This window comes from Sorex fumeus, unplaced genomic scaffold (assembly GCF_029834395.1).
Source record: "Sorex fumeus unplaced genomic scaffold, SorFum_2.1 ptg000070l, whole genome shotgun sequence".
NCBI classification, from domain to species: Eukaryota; Metazoa; Chordata; class Mammalia; order Eulipotyphla; family Soricidae; genus Sorex; species Sorex fumeus.
The window spans coordinates 12,199,606-12,222,501 of record NW_026606127.1 but is presented as its reverse complement, the minus strand read 5'-3'; the positions used below and the strand labels follow the sequence as shown (position 1 = coordinate 12,222,501).

Sequence of the window (22,896 nt, the reverse complement as noted above, 5' to 3'; positions counted from 1 at the left end):
TGCACTTCCCTGAAACCTTCATTAAGACCATTAAACTAGAGCCTTTTGCTGTTCTCACCTCAGTCCCGTGTACATCTCCAGGAAAAGGTGAATGGTGTTGTCTGCACTTTGACCACCTTGAATGTAAGTAGGATTTTTCTCCTGAAGGAAGAAGTGAGGAGAATATTGATGATTTCATTCCACATTATTATAAGTTCAACTTGAACGGAAGTTGAGACTCATGAGGGTCCTGTAAAGGACAGAAAAATGGGTCTCAGTGAAGTTTAATGACCAATACACATTAACAAACACAGATGACTCAAAGCAGCCTGTGTGCATCTTTTTGTATAGTGAGTTTCATATCTAATGATAGTGATTCTCAGTCATGACACACGGGCAAAACAGACCTATAATTAAAAATCTAGTTCTCTGAGCAGAGTGGGGTTTCTTAGGTGATTGAACAAGTGTGTAGTAATTTATTACTAAGCACATACGTAGTTTGAATGATGTGTACTTTTTGATCTAAAATTAATTCCAAATATGTCTAAAATGACAGTCTCCTGACCTCGCACCTGGCTTTCTTCACCAGGGTCACTTGGAGGGGGTGTGTTGAGTTTCCCTCACCATGCCAAGCAGAGCCCCGGCACCTGAAGACCTCTGCAACCAGCCATAGGTACGCTTTAAACCACTCTCCCCAAGCTTGAAGGAGCCTCATGCATGATCGAATCTGACAGAGGAACCCAGGTGTGCGCAACTGGGGGATGAGATCTCCAAGGGTGCTCAGATCAAGACTGGGCCCCCTCCAACCAGATCCCCCATCTCCTAGTAGCTAAGTGTTACAACCACGAACTGCCCCTGGAGCCATGTAATCCCATCAATGGCCAAGATACAGAGACTGGATTTTGTTGATAAGACAACAACAATTATTGTCCAGTTGTCACTCTGAGAGAACCTGGTACGCATCTGCGAGTAACTTGCCCTTGTGTTTACCAGTCATTTACACTTCTTTCAATACAGATTATATGATCATGGTTTATGCTTATTTTTACTATTGAAGTATAATAGCTAAATACTGATTTATTTCACAGCACTAATTTATTAAAAACATTTATCCTTGGCCTATCATAGTAATTGCCAGGATTTGTTGGTTTTGCTTGTTTTTTGATTACGTAAATTGATTTTGGTCCTTTTCTTTCAGGTTGAAAAATTTTGACACAAATGAGTATATGTTTTTCTTTATCTTCTACAGTTTTAAACTGAGAACAACTGTTTGTTTTGTACAAATAAGATACCTGTGCATTTACTATTTCTTCTCATTTTATTTACATATTAACACATCTCGATTCATCTACAACTTATCCTAGTAAGTATTGTCATATTGAAAGAAACCACCAATTTTCTCAATCATAGCACTGTAGCACTGTCCTCCCGCGGTTCATCCATTTGCTCGAGCGGGAACCAGTAACAACTTACACCAAATTGTGAGATTTGTTGTCACTGGCTTTGGCCTATCAAATACGTCATGGGTAGCTTGCCAGGCTCTTGCTATGTGGACGAGATATTCTCGGTAGCTTGCCGGGCAGAGGAATCGGAATCAGTGTTGGCCTCCTGCAAGGCAAACGACCAAATCCGCTGTGCTGTAAATGTTATCTAAAATATACTAGTAATAACAAATGTTATTTCATAAACAGTGCAATAAAAACAATTATTTAGTAATTTTCTTGATTTGTTAGTGAAATAGCTAAGCTCTTGAGTATCATGGGAGTATTTTTCTAACACAAGAGTCTGACGAAGGTGAAACTGTTATAACCGTCTTGTAGAATTCCATCTCCCTAGCCTACTTCAATCTACCCCACTCACTATCCAATCCGGTCTTCTAATGGGATTCTGACCTCCTGATTGGCTAGCCTCTACCTTTCACCTGCCTACTTTATGACATCATTCTCCCACCAAACCAACCACCAACTGGTAGAATCTTGGGGGTCCCATGTAGTTGTTTGTAAACAAATTTGAATCATCATGGCAAGTGACGAATGACCAATGACCAATCACCAGTGAGCAGTTGTCTGTACTAAACACTTTTGTTCTTAAGCCGCTTCAGTGTTCAGACGTAATCTCGTACAGTCTCCTCTTCTCGTCTACCTTTCATTGGTATTTCCTCTTCTTTGACCATGTCAGGTAAGGAATAATACCTTTCAAAGCTTGTCATTAGATTTATCATCCCTAAACTTAGCAGTCAAGGAAGAACAGCACGTAGTAATGAAAGAAAATATTCAAGTAGAATTTTATAAGCCTCATTTTAACTTGACTTTGATATTTGCTGTGTGACTTTAGACATTGGCTTACTTTATGTCACATACAAAGTGTTTTTCGTCATTGATTATATTATATTCTAGACATACTTAGGAGCTCAAATACACACACACATACACACACACACACACGCATATATATATATATATATATATATACAACTGCCGTGTAACCCCAACAAAGGCCAGGATCCAGAGATTATCACAACAAGCTCCCGGGAGAGCACAAGGCAGAGTCTCCTACCCTGTGTCTGACTATCCTCGCCAGGGCCCTACAGCTGAAGACCTGCAGGCCCCAACCAAGGCCTTACTGGGGCCACTCTCCACACACTTGGATAAGCCTCAGACATAACAAAACTGGCAGAGGAACCCAGGTGTGTGGGACCCGGGGCTGAGATCTCCAAGCCTGCACGGTTTGGGACTGGACCTGTCAGTAACTAGACAGTTACACCCTCCAACTGCCGTGTAACCCCAACAAAGGCCAGGATCCAGAGATTATCAAAACAAGCTCCCGGGAGAGCACAAGGCAGAGTCTCCTACCCTGTGTCTGACTATCCTCGCCAGGGCCCAACAGCTGAAGACCTGTAGGCCCCAACCAAGGCCTTACTGGGACCACTCTCCACACACTTGGATAAGCCTCAGACATAACAAAACTGGCAGAGGAACCCAGGTGTGTGGGACCCGGGGCTGAGATCTCTAAGCCTGCACGGTTTGGGACTGGACCTGTCAGTAACTAGACAGTTACACCCTCCAACTGCCGTGTAACCCCAGCAAAGGCCAGGATCCAGAGATTATCAAAACAAGCTCCCGGGAGAGCACAAGGCAGAGTCTCCTACCCTGTGTCTGACTATCCTCGCCAGGGCCCAACAGCTGAAGACCTGTAGGCCCCAACCAAGGCCTTACTGGGACCACTCTCCACACACTTGGATAAGCCTCAGACATAACAAAACTGGCAGAGGAACCCAGGTGTGTGGGACCCGGGGCTGAGATCTCCAAGCCTGCACGGTTTGGGACTGGACCTGTCAGTAAATAGACAGTTACACCCTCCAACTGCCGTGTAACCCCAACAAAGGCCAGGATCCAGAGATTATCAAAACAAGCTCCCGGGAGAGCACAAGGCAGAGTCTCCTACCCTGTGTCTGACTATCCTCGCCAGGGCCCAACAGCTGAAGACCTGTAGGCCCAACCAAGGCCTTACTGGGGCCACTCTCCACACACTTGGATAAGCCTCAGACATAACAAAACTGGCAGAGGAACCCAGGTGTGTGGGACCTGGGGCTGAGATCTCCAAGCCTGCACGGTTTGGGACTGGACCTGTCAGTAACTAGACAGTTACACCCTCCAACTGCCGTGTAACCCCAACAAAGGCCAGGATCCAGAAATTATCACAACAAGCTCCCGGGAGCGCGCGACCTGCGGCCGCGCGACTATTCATTTACTTTTCTCTAAATTTTCAGGGTACATTAAATATCCTTAAATATCCAACCCGCACGGCAGAGCCTGGCAAGCTATCCGTGGTCTATGCCAAATAGACCAAATTGATATGCCAAATCCAGTAATAAATGGATCTCATTTCCCTAACCCTGAATATGCAGAGTCGAGAAGGATATGGAAGGAGAGGCTGATAAAACACCAAGGCAGACATAGGCTACCAAAACGCAGAAAAACAAAAATGATTGTCTGTACTTTTAATGCTCGTACCCTGGCATCTGCTGCATCCATTGAAGACCTTATGGTACAAGCACGAAAGATCAAGTACGACATCATTGGTCTGACCGAAACGAGAAGACATCAATTCCATCATGCTGTTTTCGACACTGGAGAAGAACTGTTCCTTGGAACATGTGATAAAAGAGGCGTCGGTGGTGTCGGTATCCTTGTCAACACAAACTTAGTCACGAGCATTGATTCATTTGAATGCCTAACAACCCGAATCGGACGATTACACTTGAATAAATGTGGCTCACTACCGGCAGTTTCTATCTTTGTTGTCTATGCACCAACATCCAGTTATGGTGAAAGAGAAACTGAGAAATTCTACATGGAGCTAGAGAAGTTCTATAAAGAAGATCACACCTTCTACAAGATCATTGTCGGTGATTTTAATGCCAAGATAGGACCAAGAAGATCAGTCGATGAACTCCACATTGGAACCCATGGCCTGGAATGGAACGAACAGGGTGACAGACTGTCTGAATTCATCATGTCAACCAAAACCTTCCATGGTAACTCACAATTCCAAAAGGCTGAATCTAAACGTTGGACATGGGAGTCTCCCGATGGACGGTTCCACAATGAAATAGACCACATCATATTCAATCGGCGGTTTTGCCTAACCGATGTTGCTGTTGTCCCAAAATTCCAAACGGGATCAGACCACCGTCTTCTTCGTGCAAAATTCTACCTCACAGAATGAGGAGAAAAGAATGCAAGGTTTAAGAAGAGGACTCCCAGAACAACCACCAACTGGGAACTCTTTGGCTCTGTTGCGGCAACATGGGAAGATGCCATCATTGACAACATTGATGAGGAATACGATCGAATGATTCAGCACCTCCATGATTGTGCAAGGAATGCCAAGAGAGAGATAACCACAAAAAAACCGTCTTTCTTCGAACACTCTTGAACTTATTCGCCAACGTGGCTTGGCACGTGCCTCAGGCAACCACAAGCAAACGTCCGAACTGGCAAAACAGTGCAGAGAAGCCATCAAGGATGACCTCAAAAACAGGAGAGCAGCAGTACTGGGAGATGCAGCAGAAGCTGGAAAAAACATTCGTAATGCCCGCCTGTCCTTCACCAACTACAAAACCAAGATGAATGCCCTCCGATATCATGATGGATCTATCACATCTTCCAGAAGGGCAATGCAGAAGATTATTCACGACTTCTACTCAGATCTCTTTAATAGCCACATCCACTTGCCCACATACCACATACCACATAATGGATATGTCGTTCCCAATGTTCTCCCTTCCGAAATCCAACATGCCATCTCGTCTGTAAAGAAACAAAGAGCACCTGGCCCAGACAAGATCAGACCTGAACACCTGAAGAACTTACCATCAGTACTCATCAATACATTGGCTCGACTCTTCACACGCTACCTGTCTGAATGCAAGGTTCCATCCCAATGGAAAACCAGCAAGACTGTACTACTATACAAGAAAGGAGACATCCACGACATTGGCAACTATCGCCCAATCTGCCTATTGTCTGTCATCTACAAACTATTCACTCGAGTCATCCTGAATAGGATTAGCAGAACACTAGATGAAGGACAACCATGTGAACAAGCTGGATTCCGAAAAGGATTCAGTACCATCGACCATATCCACACAGTAACCAAGCTCATTGAGGTATCTCGGGAGTTCAAGATGCCACTCTGTCTAACGTTCATTGATTTAAAGAAGGCCTTTGATTCTGTTGAGACGGAAGCGGTCATAGGAGCCCTAGCCAATCAGGGCGTACAAACTCAATACATCAGGATCCTTCGTGAGCTCTATTGCGGATTCACTACCAAGATCTCACCATTCTACAAAGAAGTAATCATCCATATCAAGAGAGGGGTTCGGCAGGGTGATACCATTTCACCAAAACTCTTCAGTGCCACCCTCGAGAACATCATGCGACGGCTGGAATGGGAAAACATGGGAGTGAAGATAGATGGTCGGCAACTACACCACCTCCGCTTTGCTGATGACATCGTTCTAATAACACCAAACATCAACCAAGCAGCACAAATGCTGAACGACTTTGACCGTGAATGTGGAAAGGTCGGACTACAGCTGAATCTTGCGAAGACAATGTTTATGAGAAACAGCCTTGTTCCTGACGCTCCATTCGCTCTCAACGGAACCACCATCTCCGAATGCAACAGTTATATATACCTAGGTCGAGAAATCAACATGATGAATGACCTGGCACCTGAGTTGCGCAGGAGGAAGAGAGCGGCTTGGAATGCCTTCAAGAGCATTGAAGAAATAACTAAAAGGACAAAGAACCTCCAGCTACGAGCACATCTCTTTGATTCCACTATTCTTCCTGCATTAACATATGCCTCAGAGACCTGGACCCTACGAAAACAGGATGAGAACACTATTCGGGTCTCTCAAAGAGGAATCGAAAGAACTATGCTTGGAATATCACGATTCACTCAAATGAGAGATAGAATCCGGAGTTCTGATCTTCGTCAACGCTCAAGAATCAGGGACGCTGTCTCATTTGCCAAGACATCAAAAATCAGATGGGCTGGACACGTAATGAGGTTTACAGACAACCGCTGGACTAGAGCCATTACTGATTGGATTCCACGAGACATCAAAAGATCACGTGGACGCCCACCTATAAGATGGTCAGACTTCTTCATCAAGACCCTAAATGATCGGTTTGAGGCTCTACATGTTCCTAAAACGAACAGATACCATTGGGCTACGCTAGCACGCAACCGGGATGAATGGAGACGTTACTGGCACCCGCTCGAATAAATCGATGAATAACGGGGATTAAGTGATTAAGTGATGAGGGTTGATTCTCTGTGTTTCTTTTTCCTTTTAATAGTGAATTTTACATGATATTCACTTAAAACAAGTAAATCAGAGACAGTATTTTTACAGAAACAGAAAATATAGATGCTGTGAAAAACTGTTAATATATACTAGCATGTGTTCTCTGTAATGGTCTCTCCACTTGTATTTATACTTCAGTATTTTGAATATAGTGATATTACAAAGTAATAATCATTTATCTTTGAGTTTTCTATTTAAACCAGGTAATAAGAAAATATGGGGCTTGTGGAAGGTGTGGAGTGTTGATCATTAGGGAGGCAAGCCCTCTAAGGTAAGCAAGTTTGGGATCACTTTCATCAAACTTTGACCAATCGACACCAAGACAATATGAGGGAGAAAAAAATAGGAAGAAAGAAAGAAAAAGTATAGAAAGAAAGAAAGAAAGAAAGAAAGAAAGAAAGAATAGGGACTTCGATTATCAAGGAAGAGGAAAACGTTTGTTCAGAATGTTGAAGAGAACCAAAGATTTAAAATCAAAAAAGAAAGGTACCAGTAGGAAAAGCATATTATCAGAAAGCCATCATTGCTGGCATTTTTCCTTATTATCTCTTAGAACCAGCCACCACCATGCTGAGACCACTCTCCGCACACCTGAAGGTACTGGCAGAGGGACAAAGCCACGCGGGTTCCGGGGCCGAGACCTCCAAGCCTACTCGAATTGGAGTCGAGCATCTTCCACCCAGATCCTCCAAATTCCAGTAGGCGGGGGTCACACCCACCACCTGGCCCCCTGGCGCCGTGTAATCCCATCAGCGGCCAAGACTCAGAGACTATAAAATCCAGATCCCGGACGAGAGCAGTGCAGTCTCTGCCCCCGCGCCTCGGTGTTCCTTCCCGGAGTCCCTTGGAGGGGAGCAGGTTGAGCTTTCCTCCCCGCCCCGGCCAGGGCTACGGCAGCCGGAGACCTCCAGGACCAGCCACCACCATGCTGAGACCACTCTCCGCACACCTGAAGGTACTGGCAGAGGGACAAAGCCACGCGGGTTCCGGGGCCGAGACCTCCAAGCCTACTCGAATTGGAGTCGAGCATCTTCCACCCAGATCCTCCAAATTCCAGTAGGCGGGGGTCACACCCACCACCTGGCCCCCTGGCGCCGTGTAATCCCATCAGCGGCCAAGACTCAGAGACTATAAAATCCAGATCCCGGACGAGAGCAGTGCAGTCTCTGCCCCCGCGCCTCGGTGTTCCTTCCCGGAGTCCCTTGGAGGGGAGCAGGTTGAGCTTTCCTCCCCGCCCCGGCCAGGGCTACGGCAGCCGGAGACCTCCAGGACCAGCCACCACCATGCTGAGACCACTCTCCGCACACCTGAAGGTACTGGCAGAGGGACAAAGCCACGCGGGTTCCGGGGCCGAGACCTCCAAGCCTACTCGAATTGGAGTCGAGCATCTTCCACCCAGATCCTCCAAATTCCAGTAGGCGGGGGTCACACCCACCACCTGGCCCCCTGGCGCCGTGTAATCCCATCAGCGGCCAAGACTCAGAGACTATAAAATCCAGATCCCGGACGAGAGCAGTGCAGTCTCTGCCCCCGCGCCTCGGTGTTCCTTCCCGGAGTCCCTTGGAGGGGAGCAGGTTGAGCTTTCCTCCCCGCCCCGGCCAGGGCTACGGCAGCCGGAGACCTCCAGGACCAGCCACCACCATGCTGAGACCACTCTCCGCACACCTGAAGGTACTGGCAGAGGGACAAAGCCACGCGGGTTCCGGGGCCGAGACCTCCAAGCCTACTCGAATTGGAGTCGAGCATCTTCCACCCAGATCCTCCAAATTCCAGTAGGCGGGGGTCACACCCACCACCTGGCCCCCTGGCGCCGTGTAATCCCATCAGCGGCCAAGACTCAGAGACTATAAAATCCAGATCCCGGAACCGCGCGGCCGCATTCGCGGCCGCGCGATATCTTATTATCTCATTCCTACTTTGGACAAACTTGCAGGCTGTCGAATGTAGCCTGCCCACAGGGCAGAGTCTGGCAAACTCCCCGTGGCCTACCAAATATGCCAAATACCAGTAACAATGATGGGTCTCATTCTCCTAAAGAGCCCTGAATATAATCTCAGGGCTAGGATGAAAGAGACGTTACTGGGGCCTGCTCGAGGCAATCGACGATTAACAGGATGATGAAATGAAATGAAAAATGATGAAAATCTCTTAGAACACAGTACTTGGTTCTTGACAATTTGAGTATAAACACGCTTCAGAAATGATGCTTCCCATAAATAGCTAATAGTGCTTATCTAGGGCGGTGGAAGACACATAATCTTCAATGCTTTTATTACGTTATGGTTTTAAGTACATGTACGCGCTGCCTGTTAAAATTAAAAATTGGTATATTCTAACTTGAATAAGGAGATTTGATTCATTTTTGTGGTAAGTAGGTTCCAGGTTAAAGCGGCTTCTCATCTTTACAAATATTATTTCATGTGATTTTTTCTTCCTAACATGAAAGTATTTTGATAATAGTCAACTTCTGTTTTAAATCCTAAGAGGAAAAAGAAAAATCAAGTCTCACAGGTCTAATTACACATTTTTGTCATATTTGTGAATTACGATTTTTCCTACATTAAAGATATTTTATTGGATTTTGGTGCTCATTTATTAAACATTGAGAAGAACGTTTTCCTGGTTGATAAAGCTAATTCTAATCTAGGGGTTGAAAGTAAATTTGCAAATTTTGTGATCACTTTTTAAATGGTCTTTTCTGTGTCTTGTGTGATCAAGAGAAATCCTATGCTATGTTTAACACGTGTTGTTTGCTGGTTAATATTCAAAGGTACTGATGAGAATAATTTTTTGTACTTTCGAAATTTCTTTTCTGTATTTTACTCATTTAAAACATTTCCTTTCTATGAAATACAATCAAGCTTACTCCTATTTTCTTTTTGTTATGTAGTTACTGGTAAATCCTTTCTCTTTAATGGACTGGTAAAGTGTGCACTCAAAAATCACCTTCTATTCCATTTTTTGGCTAGCAGTTTTTTGTAAAATAGAATACTGTCTACATATTGTGTATATGGAAAAATTTATTAATAATCTTATTGTACTGTTTTATTTGGTTTTGGTTGGGATCACATCCACTGTTATTCAAGGCCTACTCTTGGGTCTGCTCTCCATAACTTACTGTACTATGCTGCTTGCTACAGAGCCCAGATTTCATTAATATCTATATTCTTTTTCAGTTATGTGATAAATATTTTTCATTATGTTTTCTTTACCCTTCCTCCTATGTAAATCACATGAAATAGAAAAATTATATTTATGTATGTGTTATTTTTCTAAGAATTATTAGTAACTACATTTTAGACAAACAATTTAAGACACAGAGTTTAAATAAAGTTTTCCTTCCAAAAACATTTCTTTGAAAAAACTCAAGTTGTCATTTTTGAAGTGGTTCAAAAATGAGGGTAAACTTCAATGCATCCACAAGAGTAAGTCGTATGTGAACCGTAAGTTACAGGTATTCATCGCAGAAGTCAAATGGAAACCTGATGATTACAATGGTAATAGTTGTAAAGACCCCAAATGCCTAAATTAATGTAAGGTATTCCTTCTGGTTTCTGGACTTGTAGTGATCATGCAGGGTCCTGGCCAAAAGTCCACATGCTTTAGGATGTGTAACCTGGAAATTCAAAAGGCACTGAGAGAGATAGTACTGGAGGGCAAAAAGCATTTCTCTTGTACACAGTCAATCCAGTTTTGAGTCTATGAAGTTCCTGAGCTGTTGTTTGTCTGTGAAACTGTGTGTTTTTCCTTCTATTATGAATGAGAGTCTTGCTGGGAAATGTATTTTTGGGGAGGCATTTATTTCATTGAGTTTTTTCACTATGTCCCACCACTGTTTTCGGGCCATGAGGGTTTCATCAGAAAAATCAGCTGTAAATTTTAAGAATGCTCCTTTGTAAGAGATTTCTTTCTTCGATCTTGCTGCTTTCAGAATTTTGTCTCTGTCTAAGGTTTTGGTCATTTTGATCAGAATGTGTCTTGTGGTACTTTTATTTGGATTTCTTCTAGCTGGTACCCTTCGGGCCTCCTGAATGTGGTCACAAGTTTTCTTCAGCTCTGGAAACGTTGTAGCAATGATGTCTTTGACAGTTTCTTCTTCATCAAGGTTTTCTTCCTGTCCCTCTGGGACTCCAATAATTCTTATGTTACCCCTCTTGGCTTCATCCCGATCTTCTCTTGCCATCTATTCCCGAATTGTGAGTCTCTTTTCCATTTTCTGCTCTTTTCTGGAGAGTCTCTGAACTTCATCTTCGAGCTTACTGATTCTGTTCTCAGCAGCTGTTACTCTGCTGCTGAGGCCTTCCACTGAGCTTTTCAATTCGCCTACGAGATTTTTCAGGTCTGACATTTCTGATTGCAATTTCCTCATTTCTGCCTTCAGATCCTCTTATCTTCTATTGGCATTGATTTCCATTGTTTCTTTTAATTCCCTAAGCATCCTAAGTAGCTCCCTTCTGAATTCCTTGTCAGAGAGGTTGTCTAACATTATAGTACTGTTGGTGTCATCTGGGCTAGACTCTTCAGTATGAAAGTTTGGTTGGCTTTTGCCAACCAAAGTATCCATCTCTCCACCAGTGAACATTCTCCACCACCAAGAAACCCAATGACCCTCCCACCCCCCATCTCCCCGACTTTGCCCCAACTCAGGGCATTCCCTTTTGCTTTTTCTTTGTTTTAGGGTGTTGTGGTTTGCAATGGAGGTCAATACCATTAGATTTTCAAAGAAGAACATAGTCCCCTATATGTTCAAGACACTACTACTGTCCTGCGGTTCTTTCCAGAATGTACCCTCCTCCAAGCCAGCCCTTTGGAAATATGCTGGGAAGGACAACTGGATGTTCCTTTCCTCACACTGACCTGGAAGACTCTTGCTGATTCTCAGCCACATCAATTATTTCAATTGTTGCCTGATATCACCTCCTGTCCTTTATTTTTTTAAAAAAATATTTGATTTGTTTCGGGAATATAAAGAAAAAAATTAAATGGACTAATAAAACAAAAGCAAAATCAAACCTTTACACTCTGACATCAAAATCGTCCTAATAGGAGGGGAAGTAAATGACTGAAATGCGTAGGGGAGTGTTGTTAGTTAGTTGTGGACAGGAGCTGGATATTTGACAGTGCATGGAGTATGAATACACAGATCCAGAGATGAGGAACTCTGTACTTGAAGCGAATACAGTTTGTAAACTAGTCATCAAAATTATATGTCCATATGAAATTTATCTACATATGCTTTGTGCCTTCCTTGCATGTATGTGTTATGCATTCCTTTATCATGGCCTCAGAAATGCATCTGAGGGCACTCGGAAATTTAGTTGAGCCCCAAGTATGGGGAGAGAAGTAGTAAATAATTGGAGGAGAAAGAAATATGAGTTGGAGCTTAAGAGCCATGTAAGAGGAATATATAGATATGTATGTGTGTGTAAATGCACATATATATGTATAAATATATATATGGGCTGGAGCCATAGCACAGTGGGTAAGACGTTTGCCTTGCACACGAGCAACCTGGGTTCGATTGCTCTCCTCCTCTCAGAGAGCCCGGCAAGCTCCTGAGAGTAAGCCTCCCTCATGGCAAAGCCTGGCAAGGTACCTGTGATGTATTCAACATGCCACGAACAGTAACAACAAGTCTCACCATAGGGACGTTTCTGGTGCCCGCTCGAGCAAATCAGTGAACAATGAGAGGACAGTGCTACAGTGCTATGGTTAATTCAAACGTTGTTTATGCAAAATATGAAAGAATCAAATAAATATTCTATAAAGCTGATTATACCTATTAAATTAATATAACTTTAAATAGTGTTTAGAAATGAAGTTGAAGAATTTTAAGGCTATAGAAAGATATTGACAATATATCAAGAAACATATGGATTTTTGAGGAGCAAGAACACGTACGTGCTGACCTTTCTTAAGGTTATTTTTTTGGCTTTTATAGAATATGTTTTCCCTGAGTTTTTGTTAATCGCTTCCGTTTTTTAGAAAGCATCATAATAAATTATATTTTTTAAAAAAGTAAATAAATTTGTGTTTGTGAGTGGATTATGTATGATTGGAACCTGGGAAGTATTTTTTTTATGTAAGTTACATTAAACATGATATTTATAACAGAAATACCATCTGCTGTACTATTCACAATAGCCAGAAGAAACTATGGTATACCTACACAATTGAATACTACGCAGTTGGCAGGAAACTGACATCATGAAATTTGCTTATAAATGGATGTACAGGGAAGAATATTATGCTCAATGAAATCAGTCAGAAGGAAAGGGGTATACTGATTGGACTACCCCATTTTTTGGATATAAAAAACCAGAATATGAGACTAATAGCCAAGGATAGCAGAAACACAGGCCAGGAGAATTGGTCAATGGTTGGACACTTGCCACAAGTGCTGAAGGCGAGCATTTGGAATAAAGAAGGGACCGCTATGACAATGATAGTTGGAAGTGATTACTCTGGGTGAGAACTGAGTCCTGAAAGTAGGTAAAGGAATAAACGTGAGAACCTCTCACTCTCTGTATTACAATCCATAATGCCCAAAGGATGAGAGAGAGAGAGAGAGAGAGAGAGAGAGAGAGAGAGAGAGAGAGAGAGAGAGAGAGAGAGAGAGAGGTGCCTGCCATAGTGTAGAGACAGCAGGCTGTCAGGTGGGGTTTGGGGTTGGGAGAGGGAGTGGTGGGAGAGAAACTGGGGACATTAGCAATGGAACTGTATACTAGTGGAGGTTGGGTGTTAAAATATCCTATGATTGAAACTGAATCATAAAAAGGTTTGTAATATGTGTCTCCTGCAGATTCAATACAAAAATATGATATTTAGTTTCTACCACCATGACTAACCTATGAATTTGCTGAAATTTATTTTTATCACCTTGGCTGGGCTCATTACATGGATGTCTGTGTGGTAAAACTTTTTCCATTGTATGCGGACTGAAGAGACAAAAATCATAGGGTTGGGACTTCTGGTGGAAGGAGAGAAGAGCACAAAACACCCTGTTGACCACACCTCAGCAGGGTCACCTAAGTTGCGTGATGACAGACCTCCTTCACTGATTACTTCTGTTGTAATGTGGAAAAATGAAAAGACTTTGCAGGCTGACAAGAGGCTGTCTCCTCCAGTTCCCACTATTTTCTTTTCGATTAGAATTGTTTAAAGATTATTTGAAAAATTTGGAGCTTAATGATTTGTTCTCATATATTTCCCCTACATGGTGTCAGTGGGCATTGATCCAGGAAGGCCAGCATGAAAAAGTTGAGGTGTATGTCTTAACCACCAATGCCAACACTACTGTAAGTATGGAACCCAAAGTACAATAGTAAAACTTCAAAATGTGTTTGTCAATGAAATCGGTGGGAATGCAGGGAGAAATGGGTAATCTGTTGGTGGAAGGATGCAGACACTGGTGGTGTGATTAGAATTGAAATATTGTATGACAAATCTCCATTATAAATGACTTTGAAATCAAAATTGCCTAAATTTTAAAAAAAAGAGAAGTCAACTTACGTCTATATTTCAAGAAAGCTTGTCTTAGCAAATTTTGGCAGGGAGACCATAGTTGGTAGAGAGAGGGAGAAAGAAAGGGAGAGTTGACAGTTGGGAAGAGAAGCCTGGATATTATGGAAGAGATGAAAGCTGATCTAAGAAGATTTGGAGTCGTCAGAGTTTAGTGAGTTAAATGGTGAGAACATTGCAGTTTAGATACTTAAATAGTGAGATTGGTTTCAGTCATCAGCACTGTATATATAGAAAGAGTTCAAAGACATCACAGATATTCAGGCTATAATAACTAACAAGGGAAGCGTTTTTTTCCTGAAGCACTATGTAAGGATAATATATTGCCAGGAAAATGATAAAAAGTTGGTTCTCTTATTCACAGATTAATACATTAGCGATGAAAACGTTTATACAAAGGAATCTATCATCTTGTCCTGTTGCTCTGTTTTCTTGTCATCATTCCATTCTCCACCATGACCCTACCTAATCAGGGCTCGCCACATTTCTCAGCAGTATCACCACATAGCCTAAGAGCATGTGTTAACTGCAGGTAGCTCACAGCTCTCATGTTTGCCCCCCCCATCCAAGCCAGAGCCATCCTTCTGAAACCATGGATATTTGCTGAAGGCCCGTTCTTCCTTGAAGTGGCAGTCATGGTTTACCTCTTCTTAATCATTGTGTTTACAAATTTAGATGAATGTCACTATACTAGTGACAGGGATTTTCCAAACTAAGAAAAGCATAAACATTTCCCCCACGAATTTTGGGCTACTTTTTTTCTATCCACTGCTAATAATTTGTGATAATCAGGAAAGAGTACTGAAGTAAAAACAGGGACATTTGTCAATTTGGTGCCATGACTAATCAGTCTTAGTATAAATATATATTTCTAGAAAAAAAAAAGCAGAAGAAAAGAAGTTGGTTTCTAGCAAAGAATGCCAAACCTCCGCCAAGAAATCCTTTGAAAATAAAAATTCTGACTATGTACTGAACATGAATGACACTCAATGCCTCTTTTGCAGACCACAACACCTGAAAGGAGAGAGAGAACAAAAGGGAATGCCCTGCCACAGAGGCAGGGTGGCATGGGGGGGATTGGTGTGGGAGGGATACTGAAATCCATGGTGGTGAAAAATGGGCACTGGCGGAGGAATGGGCATTTGATCATTGTATAATCGAAACCCAAGCACAAAAATTTGTAAATGTACAACTGTACATCATGGTGTTTCACTAATAAAAATTTTTAAAAAAATAAAGTAAATATTTTTTTTGTCTGCGAGAGATCAACAGATGGGAACCTGAGTGAAGGCAAAAGATTAAATTGGTTGACTTTTATTTTTCCTTGAGAATATTAATTTGATTTTGGAGTCAATTTATATGAGAGTTCATCAAGACACAGAAATTTTTAGCGCTTCTCTTGTTTAAAAGTATAGTGATAGACCATATCTCTATCTCACATTATTTTTATTTCTGATAGTTCGACACAAAAGATACGTCAAAATCATAGATAAATGTTAATTATTTAAATAATTTTTGATTATGTAAAATTACCTTATAGAATTACATTATAGAATTTCATAAATTTTAGGATTATGCAGAATCAACGTGCATGTATCATATTACACTCACTACTGAAAGGCCTACTCTGTCATTCACCATTGTTCAATTTTTCCACTTTAATTATACTTCTCGATCTGGTAACTAAATAGTCTCATAGTTCTAAAATTTGTTTTTATTGCTTTGAAAATATCAAAATTATGCAATTTTCAACATTGGATGAAACTAGAGGATATCATGCATGTAAAGTTAGCCTTAAGGAAATGAACAGATACAGAGAGATTTTTCTCATATGTGGGATCTAAAGACACACAGCAAGGTAGAAACAAAGGTTCAAGAGCAATGTAAGGGGAGAACTGATCCACACAATTGAGTCAGGGGATTGAGAGTGAGGGATTCTGGGGGATTGGGGGAGAGGGAGGGTTTATTCTTTGAGAGAATGAGGAGTGAGTGTCATGTTGGAATTATGTGTATGAGAAACCATTGTTAATTGAATTATAAATCATAGAATATAAATAATGTTTTAGACGTTTGTCTGTCTCATTTTATTCTTTTAATTTGTTTTCTCCATATGCCACATATGCATGAACTTGTAGGATGCCTATCTTTCTCTGCCTGGTTTATGTCACTAAACATAATTTCCTCATGTAATCCATTTTATATACAAATAATAAGAAGATTTCACTTCATACAACTGAGTAGTATTCCATTGCTTTATCACCTTTCATTTTCAAAATTTGTGGTTTAAAAGATACAAATATTGGTTTTAACAATGCTCTGGTGTTTTAAAATTTTTAGTTTAGTGAAGCTAAATAGATTTTACTGAAAAACACTCAGAAACTTGTGAAACAGGTGTAGGGTGGAATGGAATATTTGTTCATGCGAGAACAGTCATTTAACAAAGCAAGCAAAGAGAGACATAGAGAAAGGAAGCACGGTATTTCTTCTTATGAGAACAAAAGCTTGAGGAACAAGCCCACTCTGGTAGTTTAGGAATAAGTACTTGGAGTGGTATGAACTTTACCTTTGCACTTTAGGGGAGAACCTGAGTGAAACTATTAGAAGTACTTTCAGGAGCATTATAAACTGGAGTCTGCAGTTGGAATGAAGTGGGTAGAGAGTTCTTTGGGGAGATCTGAACTATGGAGAACAGTAATATTATAACATTAATGATAGTATCTTACCGTGGGATTCCAAAAAATCTGTAACAGTGGCGTCAGAAATGATAACATTCTTAGGTATTTGGATTTCCTGTGGAAACAACGGGAAAGCTGAGTTTATGCTCTGGATGCCTCCACCTGAAACAAGGTCAACAAATCATGAATGAAAAATTACAAGTTACATGGATCAAGGATTCTGATCTCAGTGGAAGGCTAGCTTTCGGGTGGACAATTTCTACTGATGGCCTGATGTAGGTTCTGATCCTGGGATACGTAACAGAAAGGAGGTAGTGACAGGTATCCTCAGAAGTGAAGCCTCTGAGACAGAATTCATTCATGACAACTTATGGGTTATCAAAGTTTGCTCATGGCTGCTACCATTATAACATGCCATTCAATGGTTCTGTGGTTTCGATTTACTGTGTCAATGTAAACATGAAGTTTCTAAATCGAAGGTAAAAATGTGAGGCCCTCAAGATGATGAATTATGGAGAGGGGGGGAGCTGGAGCGATAGTTCAGCAGGTAGGGCATTTGCCTTGCACACGGCCTACCCAGGTTACATTCCCAGCATCCTGTATGGTCCCCCCAAGCACCATGAGGAGTAATTCCTGAGTGCACAGCCAGGAGTAACCACTGTGCATCGCCACGTGTGACCCAAAAACGCAAGAAAATGATGATCTGGGATTGATCCTTAGCATTGCAAACAGCATTATTTTCTAATTTTTAATTTCTTTCTTTCTTTCTTTCTTGCTTGCTTGCTTTTTTGTTTCCCTTAGCTTTAATGTCATGAAGGGATCTTCCCACATTTTTCTCCATATATCTTAAGAATTCAGGTATGATAGTGAGGTCTTTAAGACATTTGATCTGACTTTGTGCCTGGCACTATAAAGAGGTCTGAGTTCATTTTTTTTGCATGTTGCTGTCCAGTTTTCTCAGCACCAGTTGCTGAAGAGACTTCCTAGCTCAACTTCATATTTCTTGAGCATTTATGAAAGATTAGGTAATAATAATCTGAGGGCCAGCGTCAAGATATTTGACTATATTCCATTGATCTGAGGCCTGTCTTTATCTGAATATCATGTATTTGGATGACTACAACTTTGTAGTAGGGATTGAAGTTGGGGAAGGTGTTTCCTTCTTCTTTTTACCTAAGATTGCTTTAGCTCTTCATGGGAGTTTATGGTTGTGTATGAGTTTCAAGAGTGTTTAATCTATTTATTTGAAAAATGTTATGGGTATCCTTTTAGAAAGTGCATTAAATCTTTATATAGCTTTGGGGTGTATTACCATTTTGACAGTGTTAAACCTCTCAATCCATAAGCATGGGATGTGATTCCATTTCCTCATATACTCTCTTATTTCGTGAAGTAGTGTTTTGTAGGTTTTTTTTTTGGTACAGTTCCTTAACCTTTTTAGTTGATTCCAATATTCTCGATTTTCTGAGGTATTATTGTGAATGGGATTGTTTTTCTCTATCTCTTTTTTTCTCTTTCATTATTAATATATGGGAAAGCCATGTAGTACCAGATATTGATTTTGTAATATGCTACTTTACTAAACAAATCTATTGTTCCCAGGAGCTTTTTTGGAGATTCTTTGGGACTTTCTAAGTATAGTATTATGTTATCTCCAAATAGTAAAAGCTTGAGTTCTTCCTTTTTATATGGATGCCCTTGATATCTTTTTTTTTTTTTAACGAAATCATATGGCAAGTACTTCAAGTACTATGTTGTATAGAAGTGGTGAGAGTGGGTAACTTGTTTTGTGCCTGATTGTATTCTGGAATTCTATTTCATTGATTTCTGCTCCAAGCCTTTAGTTTTCTCCCCGTTGAGAATAATGCTTGTTGTGGGTTTGTGGTAGTTTGCTTTGACTATATTGAGGAAAGTATTTTCAACTCCCATTTTGTTGAGAGTTTTTCATCATGAATGGGTGCTGGATCTCATCAAATGCTTTATCTACATCTATTGATATGATCATATGACTTTTATCTTTATTTTATTGAGCTGGTGTATTCTGTTGATTGACTAGAGAATGTTAAGCCATCCTTGCATCCCCAAGCTAAACCTACTTGGTCATAGTGTGTGATCTTTTGTTGAGTTTCTAGATTCTCTTTGATGGTATTTTCTTGAAAATTTTTGTATCTGTATTCACAAAGGAAATAGGTCTGTAATTTTCTTTTTTTGTGATGTCTCTGTCGATTTGAGTATTAGGGTGTTCTTTGCCTCATAGAAACTATTTGGGAGTATTTCTGTTTCTTCAATTTCCTGGAAAATCTTAAAAATGTTGGAAGCAGTTCCTCTTTAAAGGTTTGAAATAGTTCACTATTGAATCCATCTGGGCCCTGGATTCTGTTTGGGGATATAATTTTGACCATCATTTCAATTTCCTTGTTAGTTATAGGTTCAAGTATTCCAAATCTTCTTGGTTCAGCCTTGGGAGGTAATTGGAATCCAATAATTTATCAATTTATTCAAGATTCTCTCGTTTCCTGCTGCAAAGATTCTCAAAATAATCCCTGATGATCCTATGGATTTCTGTACTTTCTATTAGGATACCCCCCTTTGCATTTCTGATTCGATTTATTAGAATTCTTTCTCTTTGTTTCTTTGAGGGGCTTCTAATGGTTTAATGATCTTATTTATTTTCTCAAAGAACCAGTTTTTGTTCTTATTGGTCTTCTGGATTGTATTTTGGGATTCTAGCTCATTGATGTCTGGTACAAGTTTTATTATTTCCTTCCTCCAGCCTAGTTTGGACTACTTTTGTTGATTATTTTCCAAAATCTTGAGCTCTAATTTATTCAGGTAGGCCCTTTCTTTCTTCCTGATGAATTCTGGCAGAGCTATAATCTTTCCTCTTAACACTGCTTTTACTGTGTCCCACAAGTTCTGGTAGCTCGTGTCCTCATTCTCATTTGGTTTTTTTTTTTTTTGTGATTATGTGTTTTATTTATTTTTTTCCTTTTTTTTATTAGTGAAAAACCATGAGGTACAATTATAGGCTTACAAATTTTGTGCTTGGGTGTCAGTTATACAATGATCAAGTCCCCATACATCCACAAGTGCCCGTCATCCATCCCCATGGGTCCCAGCATCCCCCCCACCCTCATCCCCCCCCCCGTCCCATCCTGCCTCTGTGGCAGGGTATTCCCCCTTGTTCTCTCTCTCTACTTTTGGGTACTGTGTTTTGCAAGAGAGGCTTTGAGTGGCAATCATGTTTGGTCTATCGACTACTTTTAGCATGCTTCTCCCACCCTGGGAGGGCCCTCACAACACCGTTCATTTGGTACTCTCTTCTCTATCTGAGCTTCCTTTTCACCTAGAGCCTGTGGCTGGCCTTCCTCATTCTCATTTGTTTATGGAAACTTTTTATTTCCTCTTTGATTTCTTCCCTAAGCCAACGGTTGTTCATTACTTCCCTTAAAGAAAATATTTCCTTGCTGAGCTTCAGTCTGTTTGATCTATCGAGAAGTGACAAAGAAGTGTTGAAATCTCCTACTAGTATTGTGTTACTATCAATGTTTTTCTATAAGTCTATTAGAAGTCGTTTTAAAGTATTTTGCTGGTCTGTCATTAGGATCATATACATTGAGGAGGGTGAGTTCTTTCTGATGTACATATCCCATGATCATTAAGAAATGATCTTCACTGTATCTGATAACCTTTAGCTTGAAGTCCATGTGGTCTGATACTAGAATGGCCACTCCAGCTTTGCGGAGGTGATATTTTCTTGAAAACTTGTTTCCCAGCCTTTTACTTTTAGCCCATGGATGCTTTGATTGTTCAGACATGTTTCTTGCGGGCAGCAGAATGTTGGGTTCAATTTTCTAATTCATCTTCCTATTCTGTGTCTCTGAATTGGCACATTTAGTCCATTGACATTGAGAGAGATTGTTGTTTTGGGGATTTGTGCTCTCTTTATGTATAATTTTTGTACTTGTGGGGATTGTCTTAGCTTAAAGTATACCTGTTAATACTTCTTGCAACAAAAATATGGAATGCTTTACAAGTTTGCATGTTATCTCTGTGCAAGGACCATGCTCATCATTGTATCATTTCAATTTTAGTATATGTGTTATCAAACCTAGTAGGAGTAAATTTTTCCATATTTTTCGTTTCTTATTACTTTGAGTGTTGTCCTTCCTCACTCCTATGGCAGACAATGATTCCTAATCAAGGAATGTATTTCAAAGCAGCATGAATAATAAATAGATTTAGAACTTTAATGTCCCAGAAATAAAATGTGGTTTTTACTATATTATCATTTACCATACCCTAGGCATCAGTTTTACAAAATAATTCTTTTGGAAGATGGTATATGAGTTTGTTTAATGTTGTTCCCTGAATCCTTCATTAAGAACATTAAAATAGAGCTTTTTGCTGTTCTCACCTCAGTCCTGTGTACATCTTGTGGAAAAGGTGGATGGTGTTGTCTGCACTTTGACCACCTTTAATGTATGTAGGATTTTTCTCCTGAAGGATGAGGTGAGGATCATATTGATGATTTCATTTCACCTTATTACAAGTTCAACTTGAACGGAAGGTGAGACTCATGAGGCTCCTATAAAGGACAGAACAAAGGGTCTCAGTGAAGTTTAATGGCCAACTCATATTAACAACATAGATGACTCAAAGTAACCTGTGTGCATCTTTGTGTGTAGTGAGTTTCATATCTACTGATAGTGATTGTCAGTCATGACACATGGGCAAAACAGACCTGTAATTAAAAATCTAGTTCTCTGAGCAGAGTGGGGTCTCTGAGGTGATTGAACAAGTGTGTAGTAATTTATTACTAAGCACATAAGTATTTTGAATGAAATGTACTTTTCGATCTAAAATTAATTCCAAATATGTCTAAAACGACAGTGTCCTGACCTCGCACCTGGCTTTTCTCACCGAGGCCCCTTGGAGGTGCCGGGGTGAGTTTCCCTCACCGCCCTGATTAGAGCCCCGGCAGCTGAAGACCTCTGCAACCAGCCATAGGTACGCTTAAGAACACCCTTCCCAAGCTTGAAGGAGCCTCTTGCATGAAGGAACTGGAAGAGGAACCCAGATGTGCGGGACCGGGGGATGAGATCTCCATGGCTGCTCAGATCAAGACTGTTCCCCCTCCTTCCAAATCCCCCATCTTCTAATAATTAAGTGCTACAACCACGAACTGCTCCTGGATCCATGTAATGCCATCAATGGCCAACATCCAGAGACTGGATCTTATTTAGAAGACAGCAACTCTGATTGTCCAGTTCTCACTCTCAGAGAACCTGGTAGGTTTCTGTGAGTATTTTGCCCGCATGGCGGAGTCTTTGTTTCTGGTCACTGTTTCTTTTGAGGTACAGAAGCTGCTTAATTTAAGATAGTTCCCTTTGTTTATCTCTGTTTCCAGTTGCTTATCAAGTGGCGTGTTATATTTGAAGATACCTTTAGCTTCAATGTTGTGGAGGGATTAGCCGACCTTGTCATCAATGAGCCTGAGGGATTCTGGTCTGATGTTGAGGCCTTTGACCCATTTTTATCTGACTTTTGTGCATGGTGTTAGGTAGATGTCTGAGCCATTTTTTTTTTTTTTGCATGTAGCTGTCCAGTTTTTTCTGCACCGTTTGTTCAGAAGGACTCTCTTGATCCACTTCACATTTCTTGCTCCCTTATCAAAGATTAGATGATTATATATTTGAGGGTGTGTGTCAGTATATTCAATCCTTTTCCATTGGTCTGCAGCTCTGCCTTTGTTCCAGTACCATGCTGTTCTCATTATTATCGTTTGTAGTAGAGTTTGAGGTTGGGGAAGGTGATGCCTCCATTGTCTTTTCCCCAAGA

The 22,896-nt window shown here is 41.0% G+C and overlaps 1 pseudogene; it reads right to left on the bottom strand.

Moving 5' to 3' along the window:
• Window positions 1–21,069: 21,069 nt before the first annotated feature.
• On the bottom strand, window positions 21,070–21,166 carry LOC130037071 (uncharacterized; annotated as a pseudogene).
• Between the last annotated feature and the right edge of the window lie 1,730 nt (window positions 21,167–22,896).